This window comes from Numida meleagris, chromosome 4 (genome assembly GCF_002078875.1).
Source record: "Numida meleagris isolate 19003 breed g44 Domestic line chromosome 4, NumMel1.0, whole genome shotgun sequence".
Classification (NCBI taxonomy): Eukaryota; Metazoa; Chordata; class Aves; order Galliformes; family Numididae; genus Numida; species Numida meleagris.
Genome location: NC_034412.1, coordinates 31,334,983 through 31,358,430, shown reverse-complemented (window position 1 = coordinate 31,358,430; position 23,448 = coordinate 31,334,983). Strand labels below are relative to the sequence as shown.

The 23,448-nt window shown below is 36.1% G+C and overlaps 1 long non-coding RNA gene across 2 annotated transcripts in view; it reads right to left on the bottom strand.

Moving 5' to 3' along the window:
• Nucleotides 1-23,448, bottom strand: part of LOC110397490 — a 264,908-nt gene that overhangs the window by 67,228 nt on the left and 174,232 nt on the right. For both annotated transcript variants that reach the window (XR_002437805.1, XR_002437804.1), the window contains 2 exons: nt 6,157-6,254; nt 4,053-4,429 (listed from right to left, as the gene is read on the bottom strand). This is a non-coding gene — a long non-coding RNA (uncharacterized LOC110397490). The remainder of the gene's footprint in view (nt 1-4,052; nt 4,430-6,156; nt 6,255-23,448) is intronic.

The following is a 23,448-nucleotide window of genomic DNA, read 5'->3' as shown; positions in this document are numbered from 1 at the left end:
TGACCATCAGATCTGCAGGATGACAAATGTCCATGCCACAAGTGAGACGTCTCTCAGCTGAAACCTGACTGCTTGAAAGACAAATCATTCAGAATGCTTTACCAGTAGAAGGGTAGCAGAACGGCAACATCAACTACCAACGCAAATAGGCACCTAACTTTCTGTCATCTACCCAAATAACAAAAGCCCCGTGTGTTTAAGTCAATGCATGTAAACTCAATCTGGGTAGTTATGAATGCTCTTTCTCCTAATGTAGCACATTTCTGCAATCACTTCAAAGGAAGCACCTTTATGTACATTTGAAATTAAGGTTTTTTCGCATATCACTCAGTGTAAACAGGTATCAACATATCAGATGATTATTATACTCTGTTCCAATAGCAGCAGTGTAATCTTCAGGGCTGAAGAAAACATTGCTGCTCTGTCTCTGGCCACAAAGATTCCTGGTCCATTAGTAATAACAACAACAAATATATCCTGCAGCAGATGAATTACTCAGAAACATGGGACAACAGAGTGGATACCACGACAATTTGATGGCTGGAATACGGGAAAGATTTTCTTCTCTATTTTATTCCACTATCTGGAATAAATAGTCCATTCAAATATTACTCAGACTATCAGTGCTAAAAGCCTGTTGAAGCATTTAAGTTGCAAATAGTGTTTCATGATAAATGATCTCTGTTTGTGAGGCAATATCATAAGTGCTATGGGTTTTCATGATAAAATTACTTAGATCTCTATGATTGTTTCTACCCAGAAGTTCTTGAATCACCCGAGCGATAGCCAGCCATAAAAGCCACTCCAGGAGCTCCTCTTCGGATTGTACAATCCTGGATTAGCATGCAGACTCCAAAGACAACACTGGTTTGAGAAACACAGAAAATGCTACGAGTTTCAGAAGATGCAAGCATCACCTCCCATGTCATGTTTCTCCCAGGAAGATAAAGACCTTCTCACCCATTTTGGACAAGATAGCTGTATAAAAAGGAAGTCACTGCATACAAATCAAGTATGCATAACAACAAGACCTCTCTTCTGCTTCTCAGTACTGGTTTTCCTCTTCCATTTTCAGTATGTTTGTGGTTATTAGTGTCAACTGGACCCAATAAAAAATATTAAAAAATGTGTAGCAATGGGCCATTTTAACATAAATAATTCTATAATTAATAGCGAATAAGAAGAGGGGTATAATTTTAACAAGATTTGCCTATCTGAAGAAATATTCCAATGCTGAGTTCATACTTATTGAACCAAAAGCTTTTTTCTTTTTTTTTTCCTCTTTATGATTTATTCATGAGATCCTCTTTTGCTTTTTCAGTTTAAATAAAGAACTGTGATTATCTGTAAAACTGATTGCTTAAAGTAATTAATCATTTTCCTTATGAAATTTCCTGGGTAAATTAAGGATCTTATAATTGAAGGGTTTTCTCTTGTGTAAATGGAACATGCTGAGAGTCTTGACTGAAAAATAAATGTACTGCCCAGACCCCTAAAGCTGTTTCTTTCCTTTTCTTTTAGTCTTTTACTTGAACTAATAGCTGTCTGACAATAGTACAATATTGTTACTAATTCATAGAAATGTACAGATACCTTTTTAATAACAATAATTTTCCAAAAATAAAATACTTAGCTATTTTTTAAATTACTCTAATAACTTTAATTTTGCACTGAGACTTTATTTTCAGCATGAAGGCTGACCATAAACATGGAAGATAAACTGATGCTTGCTTCTAGGTATTTTAGAAAACATAGTCTGCAATTACAGTGGCTTGCCAGGATTGTACCAATCTGCATAAAACAAGCTGGAACCCACAACCAAAACTTCAGATTGCAGGTAATCATTTAACCAAAATAACCTCAGCCAGTACTGTGTAATATCAGATAATAATATGAAAGGAAAAAGGGGAACCACTAAAAAGCCCTAAGACATTGAAGAGAGGGTGTATATGTGTATGTATTTGTGCACTCTGGCTTGATAAAAAATATATAATATGAATATTATTAATTATATAATAATATTAATTTTAATATATAAATATTGAAAAGAGGACCAAACTTGCCTGCTGCTTGAGCTCATTAAGAGTTCCCAGTAAGACCATTACAGATCTTATTGACGAGGAGTAGTGAGGAACATTAAAGAATAAAAAATATGGAAGTGGATAAGATTTTGAAAACTGTGTGTAGAAGTCAAAAGGCAAGTAAACACAAAGAAAGGGTAGTCAGTTCATTCACTCCCAACAGGAATAAATGCTTGTAATAGTAAAGGAATGCTTGGATTCAACCCCTATGGGAAAAGAAAAATATTGTAAATTTAATGAGAGAAATACAATTGTAATAAAAGATTGTTACCCTGATCTTTAATACTAATTAAGGTCAACTGTGAGTGAAAACAAAACCTATAGCTATCACAAAAGAACTTAAACACCTACTAAAAATTATAAAATTCCTAAAGGGCTTTACTTCCATTACATGCAGTTCTCATCTGCATTTTTTGTCCTTGCTGCCAGAAACCATCAGCAGCTTTATTTCATCCAATAAAATATTGAAAGGCATTTAGAGATCTAATTCCTACTAATTTCAATGAGAATTGCACCCCTCTTGGTATTCTGGGTTTGAGCACTTTTGTCTCAGTTCACACAATGCAGAACAAGAATAAAATACCTTGATTTTACAGGACTTGTGTGAGTTTTAAATATTTGTGAGTTGCTCATCTAAGGGCATCTAAGTATATGAGTACTACAGATAACTTGAAAAATCATCAATGTAAAAGTAAAAATGGAACATTCTATTAGTGCAAAATCAATAGAAAGTATATATAACACTGTATTTTTTTTCTTGATAAATCTAACTATAAAAGACTAGAAAATTTTTACTATTAAGGCAAAAGTTGCACAAGAGAAAAGGCCAGCTGAAATATCTTAGCATGGACTCAGCATTTTAAGGTATACTCTTCTGTTCTGTTTGCAAAATAAAGATAGATTTCCATAATTTAAATGGAGAAGTAAGTATAAGAAGTTACTATTTACATTATGCTGAAATATTTTTGATTATGAGAGAGCTAAGTCTTTGTTCATACTATAAGCATCAAAAAAAATCCTTTATTAGTGTTCAACATTATACAAGGTTGCATGCCCAAACTTGTAAAATGTCAATGTATTATTTTTCCTGGAATCTTATAATTAATTCATCATCAGAATAGCTTTGGGTCTTTATTCTGATCCATTTTCTAAACAGTGTTACCAGGAAATTATTTTCTGTGCCTCTGTTTGTTTAAAGAATATCACTGCTGAATTTACATCAAGCAAACTAGTTAAAGGAAAGCCTTCGGGGGAATGTAGTAAATTAAAAATGAAAACACAATGAGAGGAATATGGAATTTACAACCAGAAAAATCTCATAAAGGAGTGTACATTTCAAGATGTATATAAATCAAATACAGTTTTTATAAATACTTACAGAATAATGTATAAATGATTGCTGAACTCAAAGACTAGTAAGTTATATTACTACATCCTTCAAAATTCTTCCATCCTGTAAAAATGAGAGGCTCCTATGCAGTAAGTGTGAGGATTTTGTTTGTTACCGCAATTAAATATCATGAAAAGTCATAAATCAGCTTATCTCCAGTTATCAACAGAAGACCTGGTCCAAACTCACTGAAGGCGACAATAATCTTCATAAATACTTCAACGGCTTTGATCCAAAAGCATATCATATTTTGGTGCAAATTACTGATAACTCCTCAATGTTTAATATCAATGAAGTCATGTTCCTTTACAATAGTGAAAAAAGAGTTCCCAAAATGAATGAGGAAAATGTACATGAATAAAAAGAAGTCAATAGGATTTCAGCAGATGTAAAATAAGTCCCTGTCTTTAAATAACAATGAAATGTTGTTCTAGAGATCTTCTTAAAATGGCAAAATTTTGCACTCTGGACTTCCAGTAGTAAATTTTATATTAGGAAAGAAGCAAAATAGTGAGGAAAAAGAAGATAAGTTAAATGAATGTATTCCTGTAGTGTACTGCACTACATTTAATTCTACTCACCAGTTTACAAATTGCCTTAGTGTAATAAAGGATAGGTTCCTGTCTCCAGTTCCACAGTACTCTTGTGAAGCTTGTAGTTGCAGTCAGCAGAGTTACTGCAGTAGACTGGTCAGCTGGATTGTCATCCAGCTGTGCTTCAAAGGCATTATGAGTAGAAGAACTTAACTGCTACAAGGAGAAAGACACAACAGGGCAGTAGTTCACCAGTTATATATGATTTAAACATTTTGTGTTATACCAATGTCTCTGAAGTGCGCTTCCTTCAATTTTCCTCTCCTCCCTTCCACGTGTCTTCTGATTTCAACTGCGCAGTGTGCTTCCCATTCTTTCCTTACTCCGCTGAACTTAAGAAGCAACAGTAGAAAACCCTGTTGAGACTGATGAAAATTGAAAGGATGTCAGTAGTCCCCTTGAATCGTCTCTCAGATCTTCAGTTGCACGGTCTGTGAAGCTTATTCAGGTGACAGTCAGGAAACTGCAGCTTCTGACTCAGTACTCCCATATATGCTTTAAGAACTCTGAAGGAAAAGATTAACAGGAGCATAGGACCAGAAGCAGCATGACATAAAAGCAGTAATGGGCAGCATATTGCAGGAAATCTACTAAAAGACAAAAGATGATTCTAGAGATGGTAATGTAATGCCTCAAGTACTTCACAGCAAATCTGCTGCTCCCATAAGCCACTTTGCAATTCTTAGTTGATCAAAAACAAACAAACAATACACTGTGATTTTTCTGTATCACCTGTAATACATTTCAGGTCAGTTCAGTCTTCTCAGTGGCATTTTGTTCTGCTTATTCATAAGCTATATGCAAAGTAAAGGTGCACTCCCACACAGGAAAGACAAATTAAAGATACCGGCTTCCATCCATCACTCTAGACCACAACAGAAACCTCAGAACCTAAAAGGCTGTTCTACGCCAGCCTGAGAAAAGCTCATATGAAGGATTTGCTACTATTTTCTAGAAAAAAAACAAATATGATATGTCCCAAGTATACTTATTCTCCTTATTTTGCAATAAGGAGTCAGTGACAACAACAGCAAATCTTTGACAGCGCTCAACTGCTTTTAAAGTCACAGAAAATTCCATTCAGTCAGATGATTCAGAAAATCCTTAACAAATCAGTGTATCAAATTATTATATAAGGACAGAAAACAATTTAAGGAAGGAAAATTGTAGCCAGTTCTAAATGGATGGCCTTAAGATACAGTTCTTCTTAAGTTCCACAAGCAAAATTGTGCCTTGTTTCTCACAGTTTGTGCTTGGAGCCTCTCAGGCTTCTGGTTGCTCCTTTCCCTGAGATCTACTTGGCCTGTGCATGCAGGGCACTGACAAATGCAGGGAATGTTTCTGGCAAAGAAAAATTTATTTGACGGCTGATGACTTAGGGGCAACTGTGATGTCTGATTTATGACCTTTATCATCATCTTTTATTTGGACACTTCTTCTGTCAGCACTGAAAGCTTTTTTTTCTTTTTCTTTTACCCTTCTCTTTACAGATTGCTCTGTACCTCCATATTTGACCTTACAGTCACTTTGTGCAATCTCAGATGGCACCCTGTCAGACCATCAAAAATTAGCCATTTCTTACCAAACTGACAGAAAACCCTAACAAAGCCTCAACTGCATCTTTTGGACCTTTTTATTTATTTATTTATTTCCAGGGTGTAAACTAATGGAAATAGAAATTACTTACATCAATCACTCTTTTGGGGGGCAAGTCCTGTGATGTTAAGACACATTCATGTTACCTTGTTGCTACAGAACTTTTGAGATGATGTGGATTCACCGTATCTACGTGGACAAGGCACTGTAAATTTTCTTGTAAAAGACAGGATTTACTAATAAATATTTCAGTTAATTGAAAAGATTCCAATAGATTCTTTTTTTCTTCCACAGTTAGATAAGTACTTGGAATAATGTCATAGCGCAGTCACTTGTTACTGATGTGATGAATGAATTGTTGGACTACAGTGAGGAGTCACATTAGATAATCAGAATGGCCCTTTGAGAACTGTGAACACACAGGCTTCTTCAACCTTAACTAATTCCTGCATGTGAGGAAATGTAAGTGGAGATAATCCTTTTCCAGTTAACTTACTGCTAAAGGTGATAGATCATTCGGAAGCTGATGCCAGAAGAATTCTCTGTCAAATTTCTTCTGAATTCCATGGCAACAGAGCATAACCTATAAGAAAACTAGCACAAACAAATAGCATCCTTGATGAAAACACAATCAAATAGAACCCTTAATGGATATTTCATACTTAAGTATAAAACACAAGTCAGTTTTTCATCAAGTCATTAGACCATCTTAAATCATATTTGTTTTTTTTTTTTTATTGTATTCTTTACGATGAGGATTGTGTGTCCTTGTAACTTCAATTACTAAGCAGAAGAACTTGAAAATAATAGCCATATTGACCAGACACTTAAGTCTTTAAACAATAAAAAAATACAATTTGACTGCATAAATACTCCTAAACTGTAGTTTATCCATATTAAAATGAGTGTATTTTAGGTTACTGAGCTACAGATTTCAAGAAGGAGGAATTAATAGCAAGGAAAGAAAGGAAAATCAAGAGTACGTTTTTGCAAAACATGCTTTTTGGAAGAATATTGTAGCTATTTATCTGTCTGTTAGTATGTACATGTACATGAAACAATAGTGAAGTCAGTTACTCTCTGAATTCCTCAGATTCTAACTTACTTGAAAAATGTCAAAAATATAATTATGGTGTATACCAAGATACTTGTGTCATACTATTTGATAGTATATGAAATTTCTAACAATTTAAACTATGGTTAGTTGACTAACATTCTCTCAAAAGACCTTCAAATATTTTTTTATTATTTTAAATTTGGTATGATGTATGTTTTACTCCTATTTTATATTTTTCATTGTTTTATTAATAAAAAAAAATCCCTACATCAGGTTGAAAATACACTTTTTAATATTGAAATAACTTATTCTCACATAATACAATCTATTAAATGCTAGACGACAGCACATTTGCACAAATAACTTATTGTATAGTCATGGAAAATGACTGGAAAAAATGCAATTTCATGAATGTCAAGAAATTAAACAAAACAGAACACATTCTTCCTTTGTTCTGAATATTACAGGCTGATCAACTTTCCTCCTATCAGAAGGATAATATAATATAATTATATATAATATAATTATAATTTAATATAATATAATTCACATAATCAGGAGCCACAAACCACATACAGCATGTCTCAGGGTATGAAAAGGAAACGAAGAAGTTTATGGTCGAGCATCAGCACAGCTCCTAGGCCATCTTGTACCTATGTATGTAATGGGGCTGATGACTTTGGTCACAACACTGATAGCAGCAGGGCATAGACTCTAGCCCTTTTACAGTCTGGCTATGGATCAGTGCCTTCCAGGCACTACAGCCTCACTTCTGATCACATAACCTAATGCTAACGAAACAATTGCATTGAACTGCTTGAAATGTGTGTAGCTCAGTCTCACTTGAGGAATTTTAGGTTTTCTGCTCCCAAAGAAGCAAATTCCAATGTGGACGCCATCTCAACGCTATTTCTATAATGTCAGCAGTCTGTGCTTCAGACCACAGGATACACATTTCTTTCTATGACTCCTATCCCTCCCACAGCCACTTCTGGTTCTACCCAGTAGCTGACTCAGGAATACACATTATTTTCCAACAGCAAACAATGCTTTTATATATTAAAATCTGTTTGTTTTTTTTTCCCTGTAGATTTCAGTAATCATTACTATAACATTAATTGGACTGTGCCTGAAAAGTCCTTGGCTCCTGCAGCCATAAGCTGAATCTAATGCATTTTGTTTGTAATCTAAGTGAAAAAAACTAACACACTTTTTTTTTTTTTTTTTTTCCCCTGAAGACTTTCTTGATCCATTTTATTTCTGTAGAGGTGCTGAGGAAACAATGTCACTCTGTCCATCATCAGCTACTGGATCTAGGAAAAAGAGTATAGACAGAAAAAGGAAAAATAGTGGTAAACACATACTTGAGGTACTAACTTGAATTTTCTTTATTTCCATGATCCTTTACTAGTGTAGTTCTATTGGATGGCCCTGAAAGCACAGCCCTCTCACTTGCTGCATAAAGCTCAGCCTTAGTTTGTACTGTAGGATAATGGAGAATTTTGTATTGTGCTTCTAAATCTATTCCACACTTAAGGGAAATAGAGGAGCATTCATTTAATTTTAATCAAGCCAGGATATTCATGTAAGTCTTGACACGTTAAAGAGGGTATTTTGGAAAAGAGCAATTCTTTATAAAGAGTTGCTGTAAATTTCCAGTGTGACCTTATGACCCTAAGATTTTTCAGGTATACAAGCAAAACAGTGTTCTGTAAGAAGACAGGGCTACATTTCTGTACAGCACAGATGAGAAAACTGTTCTGTAAACTTCTGTTCTCTGATCTTCAAGAAGAGCAAAAAAAAGCTGAAGAGGTTCCAGAAACATGCTTCAAGAATGATCTGAGCTCTGTAAATCATGTCAGCCCTAAAGATAGGAAGATAAGTGTTTTGTAAATTCATCAGATTTCTATTTCATCTAAACAGTACGACTAGTTCTAGATAATTCTAATTTAAATCTGATAAATTCTGAGGTAAGAATTTCCAAATGGAAGTAGAATATCTACTAAAAAATATAACAGATCACCATACAGAATAACCTACCTGAAAATTTAAACAGCATGCAGGTGAAGGGTGCTCCAAAAGTAATGCCTCCTATTTTATTATGTTGGCCCATGATATCAGAGGTGGACGTTGGTAGCATGGCAGCAGAGGCTGAACCTTCCCACCAATATTCCATTACATTTTGCTGCCATGAGACAGATGGCAGCAGAGGGGAGGGATGTCTGACAAAATGGTGCATACGGTCTGACATGCAAGTGCATATGAAGCAAAGATGTGTCACTGAATTCTTCCACACAGAAAAAAAAAAAAAAAAGCACTCACGGACATACATGGAAGCTTGCTGAGCATTTATGGAGACCAAACAGTAGCACAATGAGGCAGAGGGTAGTATGTTTCGGTAGCGGTGACAGCAATGTGAAAGACATAACACATTCTAAACAGCCATACACTGCTGTAAGACCATGAAATGAAGAGTATCTTGATCAGCTCATCTGCATAAATCTGCTACCGGTGGTAACTATGTTGAGAAATAGTGTCTGAGAATTTGTACCGAAAATCTGCTCTATCAACTACTCTTATTGTACTTTTTGTCTGTTGTAGCTTTCATGGAAATAAATAGGAGGCAGTACTTTCAGAGTGACCTACATATTTATAAACACTGAATTGGGATTCACAAGTTAGAAAACTGAGCCAGCTAATAAAACAAAGCAGAATGATCTACATTCAGAAGTTTTTCCTTTCTGGCCTGAAATCAGTAACAGTTGTGAAATGTTAAATGTAAGGCATTTCTGGGACTTTATTTCATCATCTAAAACTTTTCTTCAGATGAGGAACTGGTTAAGATAGAGACATGTAAGAAGCAGGAATATATAAGATCAATACATTTAAAATGTGCTTGAAATTTGAATGCTACTTACCCTTTTCATCTTTTTTTAGTAGCAATCTGAATTCATATTATTCTTATTAAACCCACTTCATTACTATATATTTTTAATAGATAATATTTTACCCAACAGGATTTCTAGGCTTATTTTGGCTCAGTGATCAATGCTACTACATTGCGCGTTAGGGTTTTCACCAACAGGATGTTATTTCCATGGTTAAAAACCAACAACACTAAAAAAGTCCGACTACACACATTAAGGTTTGACTTCCTGAACCGATTCTAGTCCACTGTGACCTAGTTGCAGCTGGAGGGTGAATTGCTCCACCATGCCTCGCAGTGCTGCCAAACAAGTTCTCCAGTACTTTCTTGGTCAGGTTAGTACCTGACCAGCAGTGAAGCACTGAGACCTACTGAATCCATCACAGGTATATACAGACTTCTAAATACATGAAAATATTTTATGTGAACTATTAATAAACAGACTTTAAAAAACTATCATAATTCCAGCAAAATACCTGAGCCAACTAAGAGGTATTTTGCGTAGTCTTTAAAATTCCCATTTACATTTAATAGTGGTTTGGGGTAACATTTTCCAATGTAGCCACCAGTCGACTTGAAAAAATCTTAAAATCCACTGTAAAATGTTCATTTAAGTAAATATTATATGTAATTATAAAGGACTTCTAGTTTCCCTGAGATAAAAAGCACTATAGGAAACTACGTGAATCATCCCTAAATTTAATAATGTAAAAACAACATTTCTCTATAAATAGTTAAGAGAATAAAAACATAAGTTGTCATTATCAATGAATATTTTGTCTTAGTCAGATACTGCATTTTCAGTTGATAACAGCTAAAAATCAATGGCATTTCAACAAATAAATTCTTTACTTGTTTTAAGTACATGCATTTTCTTCCTGTATATGTCACTTTCCAACTAAGTATACCATTATTTTGTGACAAATCACTAGTCAGAAACTTGAAACGTCTTACATAATGCAAACCAAAGTGTAGTTTCAGAAAACATCACCACAAAATTTCTTAGCTTTTAGTCTATGCACAAAAAAGTATTCTTTATTGGAAATGCGATGTATTGCAGGTACAGCATTTTACTGGTTTACATTACATATCTATTGCAGTGAAAAGCATAAACAATTTAGTGTATAAATCATAGAAGAACAAGGTATCAGTTGTTTAAACAGGCTTGTCAGAAAAGCTATTCAGAATTTCATACACTGGGATGAGCCCATTTGATTTATTAAAAACCTTCACGGTCAAATCATCTCTTTTAATTTTAGCCTCTAACTGTAATTACAGATACTTGGCTAGTGTCAACACTAGTATGATCTAAAACTTTTTTTTTCTTTGGCACTATTCTGAGTTAAGAAAAGTATAAATCATTTAAACTGAAGAGCAAAAGCAAACACTTATCAGCCATTTCTGAAAAATTTTGAATCTTCCCAATAACCATACATTGTGTAACATCTAGGAGCTATTTTTGATCACCAGAACTACATATTTTTTTAAACCAAGTTTTATACAGTTATATAAATTCCAAGTTTTCAGAGAAGTATATTATCATTTTTCAATACAGCACGCATACATTTATTAATCAAAAGTCTAAGGGCTTCACGCTCAAGAAAAGATGTAACATATGGATCTAAACATAATCAGTTACTGGCTTAACACACACTATATCCACAGGCAGATGTCACCTTTCAAAGAAATTTATGTTGAAGATTGGACTGTGCCTTGTTATTTTATTTATTTTTTTCCCACAGTATTCAAGCACATAAAGAGGTTCTTAAATATAGCTCCATAAACTGAAGACATTAAGATCTTCAGGATTGTAATCTCAATTCCCTAATTACCTGTGCTGTAATTGCCAGTGATATAAGACATATAGCATTCCTTACTGCATAGCCTGCTTGTATTGGTCCTACTCAAATTAATGCAGTGTCCCTGGAGTTCTCCCAGTCAGTATACATACCTGGGATTACTCTGGCCCAAATGCAAAACCTTGCATTTTGCTTTGGTAAACCTCATTACATTCACATGGGCCCACCTTTCTCGTTTATCAAAGTTCCTCTGGATGGCATCCCTTCCTTCTGACACATCAACTGCATTACTCAGCTTGATATCATCAGCAAACATGCTGAGGGTGCACTTGATCCCACAATCCATGTCATTGACAAAGGTGTTAAAGAGTACTGATCCCAAGAAGGACCCTGATGGGTACCACTCACACCGTCTTCCACCTGGATATAGTCACTGACCACAACCTGCTGACTTCAACCTTCCAACTAATTCTTTATGCACCAAATAGTCCACCGTTCAAAACCATACCTCTCCAGTTTAGAGATGAGGATGTGGTGTGGGCCATGTCAAAGGTCTTGCAGAAGTCCATGTGGGTGACATCAGTTTCCCTCTCTTTGTCCACTGATACTGTCACTGTCATAGAAGGCCACCAGATTGGTCAGGCATGAACTTCTCCTTATGAAGCCATGCTGGCTATCTTGGATCACTTGCTTATCCCTCATGTGCCTTAACATGTCTTCCAGGAGGATCTATTCTATGAGCATCCCAGGCACAGAGGAGAGGATCACTGGTCTGTAGTATCCTGGGCCCTCCTTCCTCCCTTTATTATAAATGGGAGTGATGTTTCCCTTTTTTCAGTCACCAAGGACTTTGCCTAACAGCCACAACTTACCAAATATGATGGAGAGCTGATGAGCAACCACATCAATGCAAGTCCAGTGAGAGTATCCAACAGAAAAAACATGGATTTGCAAAGAAGGCATTAAGAAATCAAAACTGCTGCATGGAGAGCATGGGGTAAGATTGCTGTAGGAAATCCAATTAAAGAACAGAAGGAGCAAAACTTCTGACAGGTCAGTCATATTTCACAAATTTTGAAAATAAATGCCTAGGTGGCATGAATTTATACTCTACTGGGGCTTTGTAACTTGAGGTTGTATTATTTGTTATATTAAAATCAGCACTCTTAAAACCAAATTGTCTTAGAGAACCACTCAAGCTACTACTGACACAATAGCTGAGTTCTGTTCTACTAAATAACAAGTTTGCATATTAATATATTTCTATTCGTCTGACAATACATCAGAAAATATTTTTTCCTTTTTCTATGGCAGGATAACAAATCTTATTTCGCCTTATCAAATAAGATACATTTTTGTATTAAATCTGTTCTCCAAATATCTGGGCTTAGAACACAACACAAAGGATCAACGTTCTTTGTTTACCTGGTGATTCAATTGCTATATAATGTCACTGAAAATGTTGTATTTTTTTTTTTTAATAAGTGCCCCAAGGCCAAGAATACCGATCAGCTCTTTGGAGGTTTTGGTAACAGCATCCATGATACAGATATAGTTTAATAAAGCTCATTTTAATTGATATATTTTCTCTCTAATTATTCCCTCCAGTCATAGGACAGGCAGTTTAATCTTAGTGTCACACACTGGTATTAAAGAAAGCATTTTGTTAACTACATAAATCAATTAGTAGCAACACAGGCTACAGGCTAGCTGAAGTAAATGGCATTAAGTATAATTAAGAGTAAACAAAGCTTGTCCCTAAATTCTAAGAGGCGATGTACAGTTGGATTTCAGCAACTCTATTTGGCAGTAACATATTTCCTTAGTAATTGTGACTCACACAAACAATATACCTACACTGATTAATTTTAGTTACAAACCCTGTGGTAGTGTAATTAAATGATCCATTCTAAATAATGACAGCCTTTTAAAAGTAGCCCTGTAGGAGCTGAACAGCTGCCTTGAAAGGCATGAGCCAAACAGGATGTAATGAAGGTGAGACATAGAAATTCTTTTTGACAATACATAGAGAATACAAAGAAACTCTTTCTACTTTCTAAGAAGCCATGCTACTAAGTATTTGACTATATTGCTTGTTGATATTCTACACTTTGTAGCCAAACAGACACAGAAAAATAAAAATGAAATTAAATACGTTTGGGATTCCACAGTAAAGTATCAAAAAACATGTAGTGTTGTAATATATGACTAAATGACTCCATTTGTAATTGGTGAATTCATAAATGAACTAGCTTTAAAAAAAGTTCCCCAGACTCATTTCTCCAACAGTTTGTGTGCCATCTTTGCAAGGCCACTGCAAATTATTCATTCCTATCAGCTTGAGAAAAATGTAAACAGTCATGCCTATGAACTACAGATTCTTTCTCTAGTTTTGGGCCCTCTGTAACTCTGGGACACTTATTTTGTAGGATCTGAGAACTACTTTAATTCAATACAAGCACATGCAGATGCCCTGTTAACTCCTCTAAAAATGAAATCAGATACTACACAGTAAATTAATCGATAATGCCAAATACTCCATTGCTAGAGTCAAAGTTTCTTCTAGTAGGGTGCTTAGATAATAGGAAATAAGAATAAAGCAAAAAATTCTGATCCCTAATCCAAGACCATAGGCACAAAAAAAAACCCCACGCAGTTTTAAAATTCATCTTTAGTGTCAAATAAAGTTAATTTAAAGTATATATATAGGGAAAAAAATGAATATTTTTATAGAAAGATGAATTAAAGTGAATTAATTATAGGTTAGTATAGCATGCTGTCATTAGCATGCTGTCTCCAGAACATATATGAGAGAGAGCAATTGGGTTTCTTTTTGTTATTAAGTCCATGAGGGTCGTAACAAGGATAACAGAAAGTCCAAAGGAGCCCTTCACACTACATAAAATATTTAAATAAGTTGCTGGGAATTAGGTTCTGTTGCTGTCAGGTCCTTTGAACATTATGAAATGTATTTTCCAGATGAATTCTCTAGCATGAGAAGTGATGATGAGACCAGGCCTGCTGAGCATTATTGAAGTCTCATAGAGTTCCCACCTGAACATTCAAGTAACAGCAAAGATCTGGGCTTTTTTTTCTCCAGAAGTGTGGAGTGACTGTGACATAATACAGGGTAGACCAAACGTAGAGGCAAGGGCATGTACTTCATGCAATACATACTTCATCCATACATAGCTTGATTCTTATGATTTATGTGGGTGAAATAAATTTCACATTTATTTAATAAAATTCATATTCAACTTGAAAATCTCGTCTCTTTCAGTTTCTCAGTGACAGCTGTCAGAATCTATCAATGTTCAGCACAAGAATAGAACACTAATAGACTTGTAATATCAAAACTAAATGGACTGGTGAAACTCAAAATGAAATACTATTAGTGAAAAGATTCTTTTATCTGATGTTGTGTGCAGTGTGGGAAAATGATTTTAATCTTGTCTTCTTTAAAAGTTGGATGGTAAATGAATGCTGACAAGATTAAATAAATGTACTTTTGACCTGTGTCTTTGCCAGCATTTTATTTTTTAATTGCCTAAAGGCACACTGATATTCTGCAAGGGTGGGTTTGTAACCCACTTTTGGTAAAACATAGGAGAGGGCTAAGAGGGTTTTGGTTTGGTTTTTTTTTTTTTTTGCTTTTTTTTTTTCCTATTTGTTTATTTTAAAGTACCTCTGAAGTCATGATTTTGAATTTAGCCCCTATCATGCCAATGAATTTCAGCTTAAGTTTTGCACCGGCACAATCCATGTGAAGAATTTTTCTTTATTCCCTAAAGTAAAAAAAAAAAGTATGATTTCTAGTGATTGGGATGATGAAAGAAGTGACATGACTTACATATTAATTTAAACTAAATATACCAAAAATCATCCTCAGTAAGTTTGCAAATGACACCAAGTTGTGAGGAAGCGCTGATCGGCCTGGGCTGAGGGCAATGGGATGAAGTTCAACGAGACCAAGTGCTGGGTCCTGCACTTTGGTCACAACAGTCCCAGGCAATGCTACTGGCTTGGGGCAGAATGGCTGGAAAGATGCATGGAAGAAAAGGATCTGGGGACTGGTCAATGCTCAGCTGAACATAAGCCAGCAGCGTGCCCAGGTGGCCAAGAAGGCCAATGGCATCCTGGCTTGTATCAGAAATAGTATTGCCAGACAGATCAGGGAGATGATCATCACCTTGTACTCAGTCTTGATGAGGCCATACCTCAAGTACCGTGTTCAGTTTTGGGCCTCTCACTACAACAATTACATCATGGTCCTGGAGCATGTTCTGAGAAGGGCAACAAAGCGTTATGGGGAGCAGCTCAGGGAACAGGGACTGTTCAGTCTGAAGAAAAGATGGTTCAGGGGAGACCTTATCACTCTCTAGAATGACTTGAAAGGAGGTTGTGGCAAGGTGGGAGTAAGCCTCTTCTCCCATGTAAGTAGTGACAGGACAAGAGGAAATGCCCTCAAGTTTTGTCAGGGAAGGTTCAGGTTGGATATTAGAATTTCTTCTAAGAAAGAGTGGTGAGGAACAGGCTGCCCAGGGAAGAAGTGGAGTTCACAACAATGCTCAATTTATGTGTAGAAGAAAAGGATGCAGATCAACGAAGAAATCAGTGGAAAATGCCATAAAGATTGTGCCTGAAATTTCCTGAATCCAGATGCCTGACTAATCCCAGAGCTCAGTGCCTGTCCACAAATGCTGGTCAAAGACTGAAATCCCTTCCTGTGTCAAGGACACTCTGTGATGGAGGCAAAAAGAGGAACGAAAAAAAGATGCATACTAGAATGATTTGCAGATACGGAGTCCTACTTCCTGACCAGTGCTTAATACCATTGAATTGCTACCTAAAAGGCAGACCATCATAGACCACAATTTTGTACAAAAACTGTATGCCAAACACAGTACACTTGGTGTACTAGGCATGTTCAAAACCGCATGGGTCCTCCTTTTGGAAATCTCAGATATAGAAAAACACTAATGTCATGGTTTTATGATTTTTGTCCATGGGTCCCCCACCCCATTAGTCACGGAACTGGGCTGAACCAGCCCATAAACTGTTGATGCTAATTTAGGTGTTCTCATTGTATTTATCCTGTGAAAACTGCTGAATGTAAGAGCTATATATAATAAAATAGTGGTGACACTATTATAGAAAATGCAGCTGAAACATTTTAAATTGTGAAGGTTATTCCTCCAATAGCTAGGATATCATTACTGCCTCTGTGAGTACACCCAATGTAACTTCACATGAACTAAAACAGATTAGTTCAAAACGTTTTTACCCAGAAATCCCTATATTATGAGACACTTAATCGCAACAAATTGAGAAAATACTGTATATAAGAAGTATTAGAACTTTGGATACCACTTATGTAAATGTGTAGGTGGAAACTGACCTGTACTGAAAGCATTTAAATGTCTGGTGTTTTTTTTTTCCTCTATCAGGCTACAAGTTCTGGCTATTCCAATTTTCTACCTGAAGTTCTCATTTGACACAGTTTTCTTGCTTTTCTTCTCTTTTAGATTAGATGATTGGTGAAATCTCATAAAGATATTTGTTTCAAACTAGCTCTTCTCCCCCAACATATCTTTTCTCTCTTTTAGTTTCACTAATACATAACTAATTTAGACTTCCAAATATCCTGTTATTTGAGATAGAATATTTGAAAGTGATTAACTTTTACACTGAACACTTATGAGTTATGAAAACCATGATGTCATCTAATTTCCATATGAGACAATCCACGATACCATCTAATTTCCACCTAAGATAGCATTCAGACAAAAAAAGAGATGATGTATTTCCATAGAATGGAAAGTAAAATCATTAAATAAATTAATACTTAAAGTGGCAAATGACAGTTTAAGGTGTTATAAAAAAATAAGCAACATAATAAGAAGCCCTCATTACATTTAGAGGATTTTGAAAATACATAAATATTGAATTTTCTCCATACATTCACACCGACATGCTAAAATGAGAAACAAGTAGTACTACTAACACAGCCATATTGATATAGTGTTGCTTTCAAGTGCCACTCATCATTGGAAATGACTTATGAATGTACAAACCGTATCCTTACTAACTCTCATCAGTCAAGGACTGTGCTGAAAAACTGGTACCCACGAAAAACAAGAGGATCTTTCATTGAAACAAATTTGTACAAATGATATGGGCATGCCTCTCCTCTCCTCTGTGCAAAGGTCAAACAATTCAGCTATTCAGAAATACAGCAATCAGGCAAAATCTTCCAATATATATTCATAACTTAAAACCTTACATAAGATACCCAATATGCCAGGCAGAAAGGGAAAAAGGAAACATCTGTTTATCAGATTTACTATAGGAGAAACGTCTAATTTATGTCCCAAACGCTGTCACCGAAAATGCCAAAAATAATTAAGATAAAAATAGGAATAAAATCACAGAATCATGGAGAGTTAAGGTGGGAAGGGGCCTCCAATATCAACTCGTCCAACCTCTGCTCAAGCAGGGACATACACAGCAGGTTTCCCAAGCCCCTTTTGATCTCTAAGGAGATTCCATAGCCTTCGGACAACCTGTGCCAGTTCTCTGTCACCCACACAGCGCTTCCAAGATGACCGCAGAGGACCTTGTATGCCCCAGTTTGTGTCTGTTGCCTCTTGCTCTGTCACTGCGCATCACTGAAAAAAGCCTGGCTCCAACATCTTTGCCCTCTCCCATCAACTGTTTTTAGACACTGATAAGAATCCCAAGACTCTTCTTCTCCAGGCTGAAGGGTCCCTGCTCTGACTGAGAGATCTAGACAACAAATTATCAACCTCTCATAGTTCTCAAGGAGTCCCAGTCATCACAACTCAGTTACACATATCTGATCCACGACAACAGGATTGATGAAACAGGCTTCCCTGGTCAGAGGCAGCATAAGACATCTATTGTTTCTCACCTTACAAAGAAGGGAAGCAAGAGTGACCAGAAGACTGGCAAGAACTGCAATTACTGAAAGCAGTATGGAGATGAATGATGAACACAGTAAAATGCAGCAGCTTAGCATTATGTAGAGATTGTTGATATGGATTAGTAAGATTATCACAGGTCTTTGCTGCCCCATGATTGCACCCCAGCAATGTCTTAAATTTAAAGACCCAAAAAAAAAAAAAAAAAAAAAAAGGAAAAAATATTAGGCTAAACATATAGAAAAAAAAACCACAAAATTCATGTAGATTTTCATCCTGTTTCTTGTCACACTAAGAAGTCAGAATGCGGTCTTGCTAATCCGTCCTTAAATATTAGGTCTAGTCTGATAGCAATGCCTCCTGTTTTATTATGTTGGCCCATGACTTCAGAGGCAGATGTTGGTGGTATGGCAGTAGAGGCTGAATGGCATCTGACATGGAAGTGCATATGAAGCAAAGGTGTCTCACTGGATTCCTCCATTTGGAAAATTTTTCACCCATTGATATTCATAGCTTGCTGAATGTTTAGTCTAGACACCAAACAGGGGATGAGAGCACGGTGAGGTAGTGGGTGGCGCATTTCAGCGGTGGCAACAGAGAGAGTGGTTCACTTTCACTAGTCAGGATTTTTAAGAGCATGGCATGCAGGCTCTTGTTCAATGCTGGTGAAAATGTGTAGCTAATAGTGGTGACTATGCAGAAAAATAGTGTTTTGTAGCTGAGAATTTGCTCTATCAAATAGTGTTATTGCACTCTTGCAATATCTGTTCTAATTTCCATGGACATAAATAGGAGGTATTACTTTCAGAGCAATGTATTATAAGCATATAAAATGAATAATTACTCTGAAGTAATTACACATTCCTCTGAAGAGCAGAGCTTTACCTTTGCATTCTCTGCTTTAATTTTGAGTTCTTTTCTGAAAACAAAACAGTTTTCCTTTACATTCTATTTGTTTCATTGCTATTGGAAAGATTTACATTTACCTTTCCCATGCTGAAGGTCACGAAATGATGGATTAAGCATTAAAAATAACCAGAAAGCATATCTGAAAGACAGCAAACATACTGAAAATAATGGATCTTTTTTGATGATATTTGAAGATGGGCATTTTGTATTTGTGATGAGTATTTCTCAAAAAGTGAATTCAAAGTCATATCATTATACACAAAAAATAAGAGTTTAAAAGAAAATTGTGATACCTGGGTTAATGTACTAGATTTTAATAATTCCTAGAAAAATCAATTTTTAAATATAAGTTTAGTGTGCTCGCTAGTCTAATACTTCACGAATGTAGTGTTTTTAAACTGTAGCAGACTTACAACGTGAGCAGTGGAAAAAGAATTACACTGGACAGAAAATGTGGCCCATTGCTAAGAACAAGATACTGTTCTTGGAATGTCACATGTGAGTTACGGAGGTTTAATAGCTCTAACTCATGACCTGAAGTACCTGAACAGAGGTGCAGAAGTGTCTATTTGGCTTTCCTCACCTACAAGAGAGACTCCACCAGTCTACAACGAGATCAAATTCTGTCCTGAAATGCCACTTCTCAGCCTAATGTTGGATCTGATTCAGAAGCCAGAGCGCTCAACAGGACCTCCATTTTCCACATCACATTTCAAAGATGTAACTCTCCTTTTGGAATACTGGTTATGCAAAAAAAAAAAAAAAAAAAAATTAAAAAAATCATATCAAAGATAAATATTTTATGGTATTTGCAAGCTAACTTGTAAACAAGGAGCATTCAGTTAGGCCACGGTTCTCTCATTTATCTTCAGTTTGTGCCAGATCAGCTTATCCAATCAGTAAGGTAGAAGAAAGCATAGAATCACCAAGGTCGGAAAAGACCTCCAAGATCATTTAGTTCAGCTTTCCATCTATCATCAATATTTCCCAATAAGCCACATCACTGAGTGCAACATCTAAACATTTCTTGAACACCTCCAGGGATGGTGACTCCACCACTTCCCTGGGCAACGCATTCCAGCACCTCACCACTCCTTCTGAGAAGCAGTTTTTCCTAATGTCCAACCTGAATCTCCTCTGGTGAAACTTGAGGCAATTCCTTCTTGTCCTATTGCTAGCTGCATGGGAGAAGAGGCTGACAACCACCTCACCTCAATGCCCTTTCAGGTTGTAGTAGAGAGCAATAAGGTGTCCCATGAACCTCTTCTTCTCCAGACTAAATAATCCCTGTTCCCTCTGCTGCTCCTTATAAGGCTTGTGCTCCAGACTACTCATTAGTTTTGTCATCCTTCTCTGAACATACTCCAGGGCCTCGATATCCTTCTTATAGTGAGGGCCCCAAAACTGAACGCAGTACTCGAGGTGATCAAGATTTTTTAGAAGATTTGCAAGAAGTATCTTCTTTAAAAAGCATAAGATGTTCACTATCTGAATTAAAGTGCATCTACATGTAACACAAATTTTAAATCTCACTTTCTCCCACCAACACACACACAATTTTAACAGCACATTTCCTTTTCATCCTATATACTAGGTTGATGCAACTGTTCCTAATAATGGAAGTGAAGATGAAGATGCAGGCTGGGACTTAGGCATGACAAACAAACAACACAAGTATCTCATGCATGACAGACAGCAGCAGCCCCTCAGCAAGAACAAGGTGCCATGAGTCAGTCATTGTGATCTCCTGCTGTCTGACCAGACTGGGTTGCCATAATTATTGAAAACATCTACCCCACCAAACCACTGATGGAGAATATCACACAACAGAATGACAGGTCATCATAAAAGGAGCAGAAAAGGGAGAAACAAACAACAGTAACCAAATAACTTTTCACAGTCCTAACATACCTCAGACAGGGAGATGTGGAGGCATGAGGAGTAACAGGAGACAGAAGCTAGTTTGCCCTTTAAGTATCCAGTGGTTCTGATACTGTGTAGCCAATGATGTAGATCTGTTCATAGAACAAAGCAAATAAGAGGCAGCAGTGGCAGGGAAGTGAGAAGAATTACATGTAGCTCCACAGATAGGGGTTGAACGACCTTCTGTTTAAAGACAACCTGTGAATGCAAGTTTGCTAATGTTAAGGAAAACAGGATTCTGAATTCTTTTTAAGGCAAATGTTGTCTGAAAGGATATTCAACAGTAACAGTCACTCCACTGTAGATCCTTTATTGTATCACTTTATAGTTGCAGTTTAACAATATACTGCATGCATATGTAATTATGCATGTTTTTAGCGCTTCTTAAAAACAACATAAAGCCACATATCTATCACTTCAGTGAAACATCCTTCCCATAAACAAATAACCCATAAAAAGTATTCTGTTTCCTTGTTTATTCTTCCAGGGTTTTTGTTCTTTTTTCCTCATAACACCCTTGCACAGCTGGAGCCCATTAAATTTAGCAGCAGCACAGACACTTGCAAAGGCCTTAGAACTCCTCGAGCAATAAAATAACTTAAAAAAAAAAAAAACAGAAAAAATTAAAAAGGCATAAAAGCAATTGGCTTCCACATAATGAGATTATAATGTGAAATGATGAAAAAAATGAATAAAACCACTTATTTTTACTCCTTTGAAATTAACCAAGCATAGCTTAGTCATGAATATTTGAAAGTGATGTGATCCATCCATGTTCTTGAACATAAAAATCTCTTCCTTCTAGCATCATTTGAGAGCTCCAAGGAAGTCAATGAATGCTTGTGTCCCATTAATTTGAAATGAAATGGGGTGGGTGGCTTGTTATCTCCTAATAAGACTAACTAAATGCTAAATGTACCTGGCTATCAAAGACCTAAATTCAGCATTCACAATTTAAGACTGAATAAGGAGTCCCAAGAGAAGAGAGGGGTTGTTTTACCTGATGTTCAAATTATTTCTTGGTTACTTTACTGAAAACAGTCCAAACAGATAATTAAGCAATCTACTAATAGTGGGATTACAGCACTTTTTAGCTCATGTTCACAGGATTATGAGCACTTTTTGAATTTCTTTTTATAAGGAAGACCTCAGACAGGGTGTATTTGATAATCAATTGCTCTTCTTGAGAGTTATCATTAAACTATTAATTCTCAAGTTTACTCTGTTGGGATTGAGTTGCCAGAAGTTTTGAAGTAGAACATCTTTTGCAAAGAGATGTGTCAAAAGGCTACAAAATTCTTAAACAAGTTTGTCGTTGTTTTTAAATTACAGAAAGTGAGAAACCAGATCAACACAGGTTCTTAAACAAGAAAAGCTCAAAATGTAATAGACAGGATTTCCTTGTAAAGTAATATTTCTTTCCTGCTCTACTGATGTTCAGAGGCATTTTGAGCTCTACACAAACTTCTCCACATCTCTAGGTGTCTCCTCTTCTCTACCTATTTCCCATCAGTGTGGGCACTGGGTTTGCACAACTGTCATTCTGCAGTATGCAATCATGCTGCAGGATATCTATTTGCCATCTCTCCCCCTCCAGTTTTTCTGGCAGACTTCAGTGAACTGTAAAATATTTTTCACCCAAAACATCTTCAGTTAAACTCAGGAAAGAATCATCCTGACTCTCCTGCAACTGTCCTTCATACACCCAAACACAGAAACACACAACTTACTGCATTAGCTGTGAAGGGAGCTGTGAACCACCAATCCAAACAATTCTGGTGTTCATCCACACAGACAATTTCTTTACTTTTTCTCTTCATGCTGACCATAGGTATCCAATAAATGATCCTTGAAACCTGAAAAGGTTTGAAACAGCTGGTTCGGCTCTTTGAAAATCATTTCTTGTGATCGGTATTCATTGGAGGATGGTTGCAGTTTTGAAAATAAGAAAATGTAGACAAATCAAAATATATGCTGATGCTGCAGAATATATCTTACTTTATTAAGATAGATCTGAATCAACTAAATTTATGACCAAGCATACAGAAACTGTTAGTTCACAGTTCATTTAGTTTTTGACTTCTTACTTCCTGCTATAGTCAACATGTTTATAGAATTTCTGATTATTTACTGTCAACGGTTTAAGGGCGTTAGGCCCGATTCCGTGACAAAGGGGACGGGGGACCCAAGGGCCCACGTCCCGGGAAAAGGGGAAAGGGGAAAAGGGTAGGGA